This window comes from Myxine glutinosa, unplaced genomic scaffold (assembly GCF_964187855.1).
Source record: "Myxine glutinosa unplaced genomic scaffold, kmMyxGlut1.1 SCAFFOLD_203, whole genome shotgun sequence".
Taxonomy (NCBI): domain Eukaryota; kingdom Metazoa; phylum Chordata; class Myxini; order Myxiniformes; family Myxinidae; genus Myxine; species Myxine glutinosa.
In genome coordinates, this window is record NW_027616380.1 from 269,463 (window position 1) to 284,941 (window position 15,479).

Here is a 15,479-nt window from a genome sequence, read left to right on the forward strand (position 1 = left end):
TCTCCGAGGCAGCAAAATGTTTTCACACCTTCCAGCTTCACCCCGTCTCCAAGATCCGAATCAACATTTCCTCCATTGGCAGCTCCCTCTGTGCACACCTCACACTTGAATGTAGCTGCCACACTGGTTAATGACCCTCTCAAACCACTACATTTTTGATGAACCCACTCAGCGCACATTGTACATTGAATGGAATTCACTCCGACACCCTTCCTGCACACAGCACACAGCCACTTCCCATTCTTTCCACCTCACCACATGCTTTACCACCTGCCATCACCTTCGTTTTTCCGATATTCAGCTTCAGACCTTTTGTCTCCATGCATTCCTTCCACTTGTTCATCTCCTCCTTCAGTCCATCCATACTTTCTGCAATCAACACCAGATCATCTGCATACAACAACTCCCACGGTAAACCCTCCTTTACGTTCTGAGCAAGCACCTACATCACAGCTACAAATAGTAGTGGACTTAGTACCGACCCCTGATGCACTCCCATCTTCACCTCAAACTCACCACTGTTCCCGTCCTTCGTCCTTACAGCTGTGCGTGCTCTTTTGTACATTGCCATCACTACTCTGATCAACCATTCCTCCACTCCTAACTTCCTCAATGCCCATGCCACTACTTCACGTGGAACCCTATCGAATGCTTTCTCCAGATCAACAAACCCAAGAAACAACTTCTTCCTCTTCTCCATATACTTCTCCTGCAACTGCCTCACAATAAAAAGCACGTCTGTCGTTCCTCTTCCTGGCATAAATCCAAACTGCATTTCGTCAATCTTCACTTTCTTCCTTATTCTCCTCTCCAACACCCTTTCCAATACCTTCATTCCATGCTCCAATAACTTTATCGCTCGATACGAGCCACAGTCCAGAGGGTCACCTTTCCCCTTGTATCAAGGGACAAGGGTACTCAGTTCCCAATCCACTGGAATGCGACCTTCTTTCACCACCAGATTACAGATCTCTGTCATTCTCTTCACACCCCAATTTCCCGCTGCCTTCAACATATCTCCCACAACTCCCGTCGGCCCTCCCGCTTTTCTACTCTTCATTGCTTTTATCGCTTCCTCAACTTCCTTCTCGGTTATCTTCTCTGCAGGTCCTAAAACTGGGTTACTCTCTATGTTGCCATCCCATTCATTCTCTGCATTCAACAGTATTTCCATATATCTCTTCCATCTTCCTTTAATTCCATTTGGGTCCACAAGGATTTGTCCCACTTCATCCTTCAAGCAGCTCACCCCCATCACATCACACCTCTCTTTCGCTATCTGCTTTGCAATCGTGAATACCGCTCTCTGACCCTCTTCCGAATCCAAGCGCTCTCCGAACATTTTCCTACATGCCTCCTGTTCCTTTGCTACATCTTTCTTTGCAGCCTTCTTGGTTGCCTTATAATTTTCATGCTCTGCTGTTTCTGCCCCCATACCCTTCACCTTCTGCCACTCCTTGAACTTCTTCCTCTTCTCGTCAATTTTCTTTCCAACTCCATCATCCCACCACCATGTTTCCAAGTGCCTCGGTGGTCCTTTTGTCCATCCACATACCTCACCAACGGCTCCCAACAGACTATCTTTCATTGACATCCAACCACTTTCAAGCTCAACCACATCATCCTCCACCATACTCAGCCTCTCTTTTAATGCCTCCCTCACTGTCACCTCTTTCAACCTCCACACCTTCATTCTCAAGGTGGTTAGTCGAAAAGCCAGTATTTTACTGGTAATGTGCACAAGTCCTTGACCTCCTTTATCCAAGGAGACACTTAGAAGATCAGCTCGAAGCCGGTGCATGCCGTTCCAAAAAAAATTAACAAGGATACGCTGCAAGTTAACGACTGGCGATTTGGGTGGTTGTAAGACAGCCATCCGATGCCAGAGTTTGGAAGCAGCCAAGTTATTAATTATCAGCACTCGACCTCTATAAGACAGCAGGCTGGACAATCTTTTCCAACAATTAAGGATATGGGAGATCTGATCAACCATCTGATCCCAGTTCTTTCTTTTTATTTTTTTTTCCTTTTTTTTTGTGTGTGTGTACTGAATCGAGGCTCGTGAAAGAGCTAAAATTTACTTCACAAACAAATCAACCAGACAAACAAAACACACAAAAAGCGGGAGCGGAAAACAAGATGGGGAGAGAAGGGGAAGCACACAAACACAACATTTGAGAGCAGGGAGATGTGTGGAAGGGAGAGGGCTTGGGGGGAGGAGGCATGGGAAGGGGGGGGGGGGTGGAGGGAGAAGTATAAAACACAAGGACACCAATGACTTCCAGGACAGAAGTTGGTATTTCAAAAAAGTGGAATTGGGGTGAAATTTGCGGGGGTAGAAAAGATCAAGGTTTTGGATGGGGGAAGATAAGAGATGGTGGTGAACAGCTGTTTTAAAGACCTGGAGGGTGGAGTGGGATTGAAGAGCGTGAGGGAGTTTGTTCCAGAGGCGGGAGAAAAGAGGAATGAAGGAGTGAAGGTGAGCAGAGAGTCTTGATTTTGGCAGTATGACCATAAGAGGGTTGCAGGCAGATCTTGTGCGACCTGTAGGAATATTTGCGGGACAGAGCCCAGAGAGAGCTGGGGGGGGCAAGGCCAGAGAGGAGTCGGTAGAAGATGGAAAGACCACCAACCTGCCTGCGGTGAGTGAGTGAGAGGCCCTTGGAGTTAGCTTCATCGCGGGAGATTCCAATGATTCTGAATGCTTTGGTTTCAACAGCGTGAAGACGAGCTAGGTGTGAGGCAGGAGCACCAGCCCAGAGGGGAGAGCAGTATTCCATTGAGCTGTGGATGAAAGCCTTGTATGTGGTGAGGAGCTCAGGTGTGCCAAGGAAGGACTTCGCACGACGGAGGATGCCCAGTCGGCGACTGGCCTTGGAGGCCAGATTTGAAATGTGGTTTTCCCAGGAAAGATCATGGCAGATAGTGAGACCCAAAAGCTTGAGTGACAGAACTTCTTGGAGAGGATTATTCAGAAAGTGGATGGGAGGGTTGTCCAGTCGGTCTTTTCGGAGAGACATCGTAAGAGTGTGAGATTTGTCAGGATTGAAAGACATGTTCCACTTGTTTGCCCAGTCTGTGATTTTGTCCAGGCCTGCAGTGAGTGAGGAGGCTGCAGACTGCCGATCTGAGGGATGAAGAATGGAGCGACAGAGAGTAGATTCATCAGCAAAGAGATAGAGGATTTTCAAGAGAGTCAGAGAGATCATTGATGAAGACCAGAAAAAGCACAGGGCCGAGAACACTGCCTTGTGGAACTCCAGCCTGAACAGGAAGAGGAGATGAGAGAAACCCATTCAGGGCCACACGTTGACTACGACTAGAGAGGAAGTCCGCCAGCCATGCGTGGAGATTTCCATGGATACCAAAAGAGGAGAGTTTGGTGAGCAGAGCGGGGTGCCAGACCGTATCGAAGGCACGTGATATGTCAAGGGAGACTGCTCTAATTTCCTGTTTGGCATTGAGGACCTCCATCCATTGTTGAGAAAGCAGAAGCAGCATTTCCAGAGTAGAGTGTCCAGGTCTGAAACCAAATTGATGATCAGAGATCAAGCCATTGGAGAAGAGGAAAGATTTCATATCTGAAGCAATGATGGATTCCATGACTTTGCTGATAATTGGGAGAAGGCTGATTGGTCTGTAGTTGCTGGGATCTGTTTTTGCACCTTTTTTGTGCAAAGCGGTGATGTAGGCAGATTTCCAAGCAGATGGAAGATGACCTTGAGCAAAAGAGAGGGTGAAGAGAACAGAGAGAGGGAGTGAAAGAGCGGAAGAACAGGATTTTAGGACCCGTGGACTGATGTCGTCAGGTCCAGTTGCAGAATCCGAGTCGAGGGTTGACAGAAACTTTTCCACCTTGTCAGGAGGAAAGGACACAGAGTCCAGGAGCAGCTGGGTACGACTGGGTATGGTGGGTACAGAGGGCGATGGGTTTGGGACACAAGATTTAGAGGCAAACACAGAGTTGAGGCATTCAGCTTTTTCACGTGCGGAGTCAGCCGTGTGGCCATTTGAGGTGAGGGAGGGGATGGAGGGGGAACAAACACCAGAAACAGATTTGACCAGACGCCACCAGGATTTGGAAGAGGGAGACAGATAAGAGAGTTCGGTCCTGAGAACGGAGAGATATTGTTTTCTGGCTCTCCTGAGGGTGGACACACACTTGTTTTGGGCTTTGTGAAAGGAAATGAGATTTACTTCCGTTGGATTTGCTTTCCAGGAGACGAAAGCAAGTTGTTTCTGGGCAATAACCTCACCACAAGATTCCGTGTACCATGGACGGGAGGAAGGGTATGACAACAGAAGACGAGATGGGATAAATCTGTGCATGAGAGAGAGCAGTTTGCTTTGGAAGAATTCCCAGGAAGAATTTATGTCAGAGGCAGTAGAGATGGGAGACCAGTCCAGATGATTGATGGCTGCTTGAAGACCATGCCAGTTGGCCTGAGTGAAATGCCAGACTCGACGACGCTGAGGAAAAGGTCTCATTCCCAAGAAACACACCGAGATGTTTAACACCATCATACCTCCACTGCAAAGCATTAGGCAGGGAAGGTGGGATAAATAACCCAGAAGGACCAAGACACAAGGCTTTACTCTTACTCCAATTGACAGTAGCAGAAGATGCCAAATTGAATTCACATAGAGCACTTGTGAGGGCAGCAATGTCAGACTGAGTGTTAACAATCACACACAAATCATCAGCATACACGAGCACCTTGACAGGATTAGCAAGAGGTGTCACCAAGAACACAGAAAGTTTGTGGCCTAAGTGAATCAGCAAGGGTTCAATGGAAAGTGAATACAGGTACCCGGAAAGAGGGCAGCCTTGTCTAATACCTTGCTGAATCGGAAAAGGTGAACATAAACTGTTGTTGCTCTTCACCAAACTAAAGTTGTTGTGATACAGCAGCTTGATACAAGAAATAAAGAAGGAACCAAACCCAAACCCCTTCAAAACTTCAAGTAAATACGGATGGTCAACACTATCAAAGGCCTTTTCCTGATCTAAAAAGATCAGCCCGGTGTTAACATTCTGACAATGACAAATCGAAATCAAATCACGAAAAGAAAAATTATTGTCAAATATCGATCTGCCGGGAATACAATAAGACTGGTCGGGGGATACAACGTACTTGATTAAGGTTTTATGCGATTAGCGAGTAATTTAGACAGGATTTTGTAATCAGTACAGAGTAGAGAGATCGGGTGCCAGTTCTCAACCAGTTGAAGATCTCCCTTTTTAGGGATTAATGAAATGACGGCACGTCTGCAGCCCAAGGGAAGTTCACCAGTTTGTATGCTTTCTATGAAGACAATTAGTAGACATGGTCCAAGCAAATCCCAAAAGGTGCTGTAGAATTCCACTGGCAACCCATCTAAGCCAGGTGCCCTGCTGGTGGGCAAGGTCTTTAAAACACTAGTGAGCTCGTCCAATGTTATTTCGCCTTCAGCAGTCGAATTCAGGGTCTCAGTAAGTGCAGGCAAGGATGCGGTAAATGAATATATGTGGTTTGGGAAAGTGTGCTTGTAGGAGTAGAGTTGAGAAAAGAAAGTCTTAATAGTAAGTTTAATGTCACTTGGATCAGTCAAAATCCTTCCGTCAGCAGAACACAAGGACAATATTTGTTTTTGTTTTTTTGAGGCAGTTTCCAGCTTGAAGAAAAGTCTGCTCGGGTTATTTAGTTGTTGCAAATGAGTCATTCTCATCCGAAGGAGTGCACCCTTTGCACGTTCGGCCAGTAATTCATTTAACAGGGCTTTCTTTTCATACAACGTCTGCTGCTGCCCATTATTACTAGAGGAGGACACTTTGTTTTGCAAGTGAAGAATTTGTGTCTTCACCAGATCTATATTTACATCGTGATCCCGAGTACTGTGTCGTGAGAAATTGACAAAAAACTCTAATTTGAGCTTTAGCGTTGTCCCACTACTTACGTAAACACGAGAACTCTTTATCCATCGTGATGTAATGTGCCCAAAAGGCCCTAAAGGATGCAACAAAGAATTCGTTTTGAAGAAGTGTTGTGTTGAACTTCCAATAAGGGCTCACCACCTTTATGAGTGGCAATAATTGAAAATGCATAGTGACGATGTGGTGATCGGAAAACCCAGATGGGAGAATAGAGGTGTTTAAAACGAGGTTGAGGAAATGGTCAGAAACGTACAATTTATCAAGTCGAGGTAGCGACACTAAGTTGTTAGAGCAGCGACACCAAGTAAATTGTTGCTGCATCGGATGTTGCAATCTCCAAATGTCTGTCAACTTGAATCTTGATATTGAGCGAACGAGAGGTCTTGTACTGGCTGCATGTGGCTCAGCCCCATTCCTATCAAGGGAGGGGTTAAGTGTGCAATTGAAATCTCCTCCAAGACATCGAAAGTGGTCAGGGGGAACACCAGCAAGATATGAGTCAAGACAGTCAAAAAAGGAAGATCTTTCAGCATTTGTACTTGGTGCATACACATTGATTATTGTGAAAAACTGCTGACCAACAGAGAAAGTCAGCGAAGCTAAATATCCCTTCACAATTTCTTTAAAGGAAACCGAAGTCAAGGGAAGAGTTTGCCGAAAGAAGATGGCTATCCCAGCAATTGGGCTTGATAGATTGCTAAAGAACCAATGCCCTTTAAGAAACAACTCCCACTCAGCTGAAGAACCTTCAGTAGAATGAGTTTCCTGTAACAACAAGATGTCAACCTTGTTACACTCAATTAGTTGTTTAACTTGCACTTTACGAAGAGACGTGCGACCACCGTTGATATTAAGGCTGGCAATGCGGTTTCATTTGTGATGAGACATCGGCAGGACATCAACCATGGTCTTTAAGTTCGCTCCGAGCACGACTTAGAAATTTCCTTAACCGGTGACGTTGAGGGTCTGTAACGTTGTACCGATCCGGTCTAGAAATCATTAGTCGAGTCACTTGAATGAAATCTTCTAGGACTGGAAAATGATCTTTAATTTTGACCCCCTTTTTGCGAAAACTTTTGTGTAAGAAGGCGTGAACGGCATCGGGAGATACTGAGGAATCAACCTCAAGGTTGTGAGGAGGAATATCGCTGCCTGTGTCACTTAGGGTCGAAGCAACAGAAGATGTTCCATCAGACTCGTAACCCATGCTGTCAACCACAAATTCCCGCGGTTCTTCAGTAGCAATTTGTTCGGATTCTGCAGGTACAGCCCCCTCCAGGTCACAACCAATTTGTCCATCTGGTGCATCGATTTTAACTGTGGCATCTGTGCATGGTGGGGGGGGGGGGGCTGGGAGGGGGGAAGAGGGGCTCATCGACTCTACGAGGGATCTCCGGTTCATCAAGCACAGTGGAAGTAACAGTTTCATGTGTACTCACAACAGGAGTACAGGGCTGCTCAGGAGGTGAGTCCGTGGGAATGGGTTCAGGTGGTTGTTTGGCAGGTGTTCTTACCGCTTGCGCATAGGAAGGAAACCTCTTGGGTTTCACTTGATTGTCTAATACGTCGGGCACCTCCGTCGGGGCCACACAACCTGTATTCTGATCATTTGTTGCAGTGGGAACATTGGAATGGATTGACGCACTGTTTTGTTGAGGCTCAGGTAGTGGTGGTGATGATGATGATGGTGATGTCTCCTGACATTCAACCAACATCTCATCAATAATAATAGATCCTTCATTTGTACAACTATTTGATGGAACTGTACCACCTTGTGCACTTTGGATTAAAATTCCATCATTGGAAGGTAATCCATCTTTTTTCTCACTATCTTGAGGTTCCTCAGCTACTGCACCACTCGTATCCAGAACAACTACTTTGGGGGCACTAGTGGGGCCACGAGGAGCGGAGGCTCTACGTCTTTTTGCCACAGTCACAAAACCCTCCTCACTCTGTAAGGACACAGTGTCAGCGGAAACATTCGAGACACTGGGTGTCACCTCCTCCACCACATGAGGTAGTGGGTTGTTAACCGTTTTACAATCTTGATCAACGTGTCCTGATTCCCCACACGTTGAACAAGCAGCTTTCGGACAAAATCTCGTTAAATGCCCAAACGCCCCACAGAGAAAACATGTCAAGGTCGCTGATGAAGCGTATATTTGATAATCACGGTCATCAATTTTAATCTTAAATGAAATCTTTAAACCCGTATCATCCCCACGGTCTGGAAGAACCATGTGAAGCTGCCGTCGAAAGCTCATCACGTGCTTCGCTTTTTCATGGCGGCACCCGAGGGGGATCATCGAGATTCTCGAAACGATTGTACCATATCGAGACAAAACCGACACGAGTTTTTCATTGGACACGAAAGGAGGACAATTTGAAAGGATTATTTTCATTGCCGGGACATCCATCGGGGAGGCCATAACAAAGTGACCACTCTCTGTGGTTAACCCAGAACTCACGACATCGTGAACTCGATGCTCATCCGCAACGAAGACCACGACCTTCTGGTTCATACGTGACGCAGCACGTACATGTTCAATTCCGATAACCTTTCCAACCGCCAAGACGATCTCTTCGGTCGGAATCCCTTCAGGAGGGACACAAACCAGAGCATGTTTGCGGGTTAACGATTCGAATGCAGCGTCTTGCTGCGAACGAGTCGTCGCCATGACTAAAACAAAAGAACTCCGTTTTACCCGAACAACTCGGGTTGGGGAGATTAAAAAAAAAAAAAAAAAGGAAAAGGTAGTAATAATTAAACCAAACGAAAGAAAATAAATATGATTTGAAGTGGAACGTCGATACCCCGGCAAGATGCCCGGTTACCGACAAGGAGAAAAAAAAAAAAACGAACCCAAAATTTTATCGCGATAACCAACGCCCAGAACAGGGAAAGGCCTACCGCCAATGCCTCCAAATAGCTGCTCTCGCTCTCGCTCTCTCTCTCTCTCGTCTCGACAAAGAGAGGAAAACACGGGGAAAATTCCACAAACACGTACAAGACACAAAGGGGGCGAAGTGGGGATGGGAAGGGCGCCAACACAGCACAGTACACACAGCTCAGCGCACACAGCCGCCATGATGCCACACCCAAATCGTAGCAGGGGGCGAGAGAGAGAGAGCGAGAGAGAGCAAGGGAGAGCGAGAGAGAGAGCGAGAGAGAGCGAGAGCGAGAGAGAGCGAGAGCGAGAGCGAGAGAGAGCGAGAGCGAGAGCGAGAGAGAGAGAGAGAGAGGAGAGAAAGAGAGAGAAACAGAAAGAGTGAGAGAGAGAGAGAGGGGGTGGGGGGGGAGGGTTAACACAAGACACTGAAAGTGAAGGATAGAATGATAAGAGGGTTCATGGACAAAGGCAAAATATTGAGGAAAGAGGAAAGGATGGAGGGTGACATGCGATGGTGGTGCACCAACTGCAATAAGTCTTGGAGGGGAGAATGTGATTGAATCGTTTTCAGAGGGCAGTTACAGAAATGGGAGAAAAGAGGAACCAAAAAGTGTGTGTGGAAAGTGTGCACTGTGAGTTTAATCAGGAGGGGATAACTGGAGGAACTTGTGTCGTGAAGGAGCGGGAGACTTTTCAGTATCTTCCAAGACACTTTGTCTTTTGACAGGCCCCATAAATGAGATGAGACACTCAGTCTGTCACGTGAGGAACTGGCAATGTGTTTCAGCCTCATCACATGACATGATAATGATGTTGAGAGCTTCTTATTTAACAGAAACCAAATCAGTTTGTGATGCTGCCATTTCTTCACCTAAATGAGAGGTTGCACAATCACAAACGGGTTTCCTGGATTATGTGGAATATAAAGCTCTGACGCGGTCCCCATTGACCAACACAGACACCTTGTAGGCTATGAGTTTAAGGAATTATTTGGAATGATGGAAACCGCAGCTCAATTTGGAAGACAGCTGTGATATGTGTTCCACATCATGGCTGATGGTGAAGCCTATAAAATCAAGAAAACGAACCACTTCCTGTGTCTGACCAAGAAAATAGATCAGTTGGTTGTTTTTGACAATCGTGCGGGAGTAACAGGGTGAAACTGAGATTTGTCAGAACTGAATGAGATGGCCCAACAATCAGACATCATAATTCATGTTTTCTAATTGCTAAATCATTTAGCTGCTCAGGTAAAATTGGACTTGATAGACACAAACAGTGGCTTTTCAGCAAAATGACGTCAGGAACCTCACCGGCTTCCACATACTCCATAACGAGGACCATGCACTCATTGTGTGGATCTTTTGTTGGGATGTCGATCAACTTCACTGAAGGGAAACAAGATGGTGGAGCACAAGTTAATCTGGCATAAGAAACTCATCCAAAGTCAAACACCTTCAAACAACATGATAAACATGCACATTTTGTGTGATGACAAGAAGTGAACAGGTGAGCGTCAACATCCTCCTTTCACCATCACCATTCATGATCTTGTCTGTAAACATTTGGGCAAAACCGCACCAATCATAAGTACATCGATAAAATAATCACAGGTTAGTGCAGGAAGTGTTGTGACCAGTATACAAAAGGTCCAAACGAGGTTGGAAGAGCGGGGGGGGGGGGGGGGGGGTCGTTATCTGGGTAGTGTGTGTACGGATCACAATTCGTATTGAGCAGATTTAGGTTTAGGCAAACAACTGATGATAATTATTCCGATAAGACGACATTTGGCCTACTGGTAACAGGGGCACTTCATCAACGGCACAGTCTCACTTCTGAAAGATGATGCAACCAACAGCCGCAGGCTGCATACGAAACAACAACTATTCCCATCCTTGCTAAAATCCATCCTTATTCAGCTTGTTCAGCATCTGTATCCTCTTCCCCCTTCTCTCTCAATCTTCCTTCAAGCGTGGTCCTCTTTCATCCATTACCCTGCTATCAGTGAAGTACAAGGATCTGCACACAGACTCAATGGCTCGAGTGTGCATCCTGTTAATCCTGTACACCATCCTGTCAAACCTCAAACACAAATCTTGTCTTTCTTGGTATTTGTGGAAAATTTTAGAAACCTTTGAAGTAAATAGAATTGCATTTCAATCTCAATATATATATTTATTCTCTAAAACTAGTTATTCAAGTCTCTCTGAGACAGGAATTTTGATGATAATCATTTTATTGCAAGTAATTTTCAATTTTCTTCAGATGATAAAGAAGAACCATTCTTTTCGGCCTCAGAAAATTTCCCGACATCAAAATCTATTTTTAATGTCACCACGGTGTACAGATGTTGCAGAGAAGAACGAGTGGTCACGTGCAATTGCAGGATGCAAAATAAACGAAATACCTCAGCTGGGACGTTTGTACCAATAAATCTTTCCTCTTTTACAATGGCTTGATCTCTGATCACCAATTTGGTTTCAGACCAGGTCACTCTACTCTGGACATGCTGCTTCTGCTGTCTCAACAATGGATGGAGGTCCTCAATGCCAAACAGGAAATTAGAGCTGTCTCCCTCGACATATCACGTGCCTTCGACACGGTCTGGCACCCCGCTCTGCTCACCAAACTCTCCTCCTTTGGTATCCATGGAAATCTCCACGCATGGCTGGCGGACTTCCTCTCTAGTCGTCGTCAACGTGTGGCCCTGAATGGGTTTCTCTCATCTCCTCTTCCTGTTCAGGCTGGAGTTCCCCAAGGCAGTGTTCTGGGCCCCGTGCTTTTTCTGGTCTTCATCAATGATCTCTCTGACTCTCTCGAAAATCCTCTCTATCTCTTTGCTGATGACTCCACTCTCTGCCGCTCCATTCCTCTTCCCTCAGATCGGCAGTCTGCTGCCTCCTCACTCTCTGAAGACCTGGACAAAATCACAGACTGGTCAAACAAGTGGAACATGTCTTTCAATCCTGACAAATCTCACACTCTTACTATGTCTCTCCGAAAAGATCGACTGGACAACCCTCCCATCTACTTTCTCAACAATCCTCTCCAAGAAGTTCTGTCGCTCAAGATTTTGGGTCTCACTATCTGCCATGATCTTTCTTGGGAAAACCACATTTCCAAGCTGGCCTCCAAAGCCAGTCGCCGACTGGGCATCCTCCGTCGTGCGAAGTCCTTCCTCGGCACACCTGAGCTCCTCACCACATACAAGGCTTTCATCCACAGCTCAATGGAATACTGTTCTCCCCTATGGGCCGGTGCTCCTGCCTCACACCTAGCTCGGCTTCACGCTGTTGAAACCAAAGCTTTCAGAATTATTGGAATCTCCCGCGATGAAGCTATCTCTGAGGGCCTTTCACTCACTCACCGCAGGCAGGTAGGTGGTCTTTCTGTCTTCTACCGACTCCTCTCCGGCCTTGCACCCCCAGCTCTCTCTGTGCTCTGTCCCCCAAATATTCCTACAGGTCGCACAAGATCTGCCAGCAACCCTCTGATGGTTAAACTGCCGAAATCTCGGCTCTCTGCTCACCTTCACTCTTTCATTCCTCTTTTCTCCCGCCTCTTGAACAAACTCCCTCACTCCCTTCAATCCCACTCCTCCCTCCAGGTCTTTAAAACAGCTGTTCACCACCATCTCTTATCTTCCCCCATCCAAAACCTTGATCTTTTCTACCCCCGCTAATTCACCCCAGATCCACCTTGTTTGAAATTCCAACTTATTTCCTGGAAGTCCTGGCAGTGTCCATATGTTTTATACCTCTCCCACCGCCCCCTTCCCATGCCCCCCCCCCAAAGCCCTCACCCTCTCTCAGATCTCTCGATGTCTCCATGTCTCTCGGTCCCTGCTCTCAAATGTTGTGTTTGTGTCCTTCCCCCTCTCTCCCCATCTTTTCTACCGCTCCCGATGTTATATGTTTTATGTGTCGGTTTGTCTTTCTGTGTGATTAATGTTCGCTCTTTCACGAGCCTCGATCTTGTATACAAAAAAAAAAAAAAAAAAAAAAATGCACAGTACAACAAATTTACCTGCACGAGTGTGCATTTTCCGGTTCGGAGGTTCGAAAATCGAAACAGATAGCTTCTTGTCACCAAATTTGTTATCCGAGTCCTTCGTAACCGCAGGCAGGTCCAAAGCAGAAGAAAAAAAGAACAGGACTTGGACTCGGAATGCTTAGACTCGGACAGGTTGGACTCTCACTCAGTTTCAGAATCAGACGAGGTGGACTCGACCACAACACTGAAGGTGGTGGGTGGTGGAGCTCTGGATGTACGCAGACTCGCCTCATGACCGTCTCGCCTGGGTTGGAAACTCGGCCCAGCTATAAACTATGATCCCGGTGTTTGATTCCAAACAGGGCGATTCAATAATTGTGCCATCCCATGGAGGGAGGTTAAACTAGCATCCCGTGTACCACCCACTTGAGGTGTGGATAAGTGTCCGCCCCACTGAGCCAATACTTGGTGGAAACACCTTTGACGGCAATTACAGCTGTGAGGCTATTTATAAATAAATAAATATTTTGCACATGGAGTTCATATAAGTGATCAAGACTTTGCTTATCAGAGTGATCATATTCTGTGGAATTCCATAAGATCTCAGCATCTTCCACAGGCTTGCTCTATGAACACGATCAAATTCTTTGTTGAAGTCAATGAAGTTGAAAGAAAGAGGTGTATTCCATTCTCAGCATTTATATCATTATACTATTAATAAAATTACACTCAAACTTCATTAAGTTTCAGTGAAATCCACACTTACTAATGTTTGGGTGATTTAGCGCCTTCATTATCGAAGCTTCATTCCAAAGCTGCAAAAAAAAAAAAAAAAAAATTAAAAGAAAGAAGGAGAAAAGTGAAACGGAAAATTCAACAAATTGCTTCAATAAGGTAGATAAAGGTGAAGTCACACCATTACAATAACCACAAGATTGTAACTCACACACACAGACGCACAGCCTCAGGCATCAAGAGAAAAAGATGTTTCACAGATAAAGGTTCTTCCAGGACAGTTCAGGGGTAAGTTAAAGTGTTTTGTTATTTCAACAGTTAAAAACACCACTATCTCCACGGAAACACAAACTTACATTCGTTGAATGTTCCAAAGTTATTGCCTTCTTCAAAGCAACCTGAAAGAGGGGACAAGAGATCGTGTTATAACATCTCAGCTACAATTTGGGAAAATGAGTAAAACATATGATATTGTTGTGTCGTGACATACAATTATTATTTCTGTTTATACTGAAGTCAACGTCGGAGCTAAATGAGAGAAAGGAACAACTTCACATAGACGAGGAATAAGCAGGGGAATCGGTAAACAATTACATCAACACACCACAAGTGAATCTAGTCCAGTGCGAGGAATGAGGGAGTAGAATGGAATGGGGGGTGGGGGGGAGGGGTCAGTGAGGGGCATCAAAGTGTAAATTGGGGGAAACAAAAAAAGAAAAAGCAATGGTAGGAATGAAGAAGCCCCCTCGACTTTGTGTCAAGTGGCTTTCCCCATTATGTTTGGTGAGATTTCTGACACACAACCATCATCTGTCACAAATTACACATTATTTGTTCATTGCAATCACATGTATGATGTAATGTTCTACAGGAGTGATGTGAGGCCTGCAAGTCAACAGAAAAAGCATCGTTCATCTCATCAGAAAGAGAGAAGACATTCAGATGCAGGACAATTTCCTGATCCTTTGCTCTCATCCTTCTTCCATGTGTTCTCTGCCACGTCCCTCTACTCTGCTATCTGTATTTTCCACCATGTTCTGTTCTGTTTCTATCTCGCTCTCCCGTGTGCTGTTCCATATCCCAGTAAGTGAAATGAAGACAGAGCACGTATACCACAAGCTCGTACCTCTTCTGCTGAGTTGACATTCTTTGCTTTGTAAACAAATCCAAAACCTCCTTCTCCAATTTTGGAGATAACCTCCCACTTCCCGAACTGAAAACAAAGGCACAAACAGAGCTTCACAACAGTGCTTCTGAAATAAAATAGAAATAACAAAGCCATGTTTAAATGTTTATTTCACATCAACTCGATAATTGCCGTTGTTAATTGCTCGAGCCCTGGTGTTGGGCTAGCGGCTAGGGTGCCGGCTTAGGATCCTAGGATCCTGGGTTCGAATCTCGGTCGATCGCTGAATTAACGCCAGGGGGGTTGACTCAGCCTGTCATACTTCCGAGGTCGGCTAATTGAGTACCAGTTCACTGGTAATTCCCTGTTTGTCGTTAAAGGCGGCAAAAAGGGTTGGCGTCAGGAAGGGCATCCGGCCGTAAAACATTGCTTCAAAAAGGGGACCAAAAAACAACAACAACCACGGTTCCCGAAAAAGGCCAACCCCCGCTCTGCGGGGAAAAATGGCCTCTAAAGGTGGTTATTTTTATTTTATAACTCGATAATCATCATCATCATCATCATCATCATCATCATCATCATCATCATCATATTCATGTTCAATGGCGTCGTCAGAGCAGATACTTGGCCACAATGCTGGTCACGTCACCACTGCGGCTCAGGAAGCTCGGGCACGAATTTGAAATGTGTTCAGGGCGCCAGCGATAGTTTGCCTCCTCTTTGTGAAGGACACCATGGAATCTTTAATGTCCACCAACTAATTCCGGCACAAGGATGACCAGTGTAACGTCCATCCGAGTGACGGCACACGCATTGATGA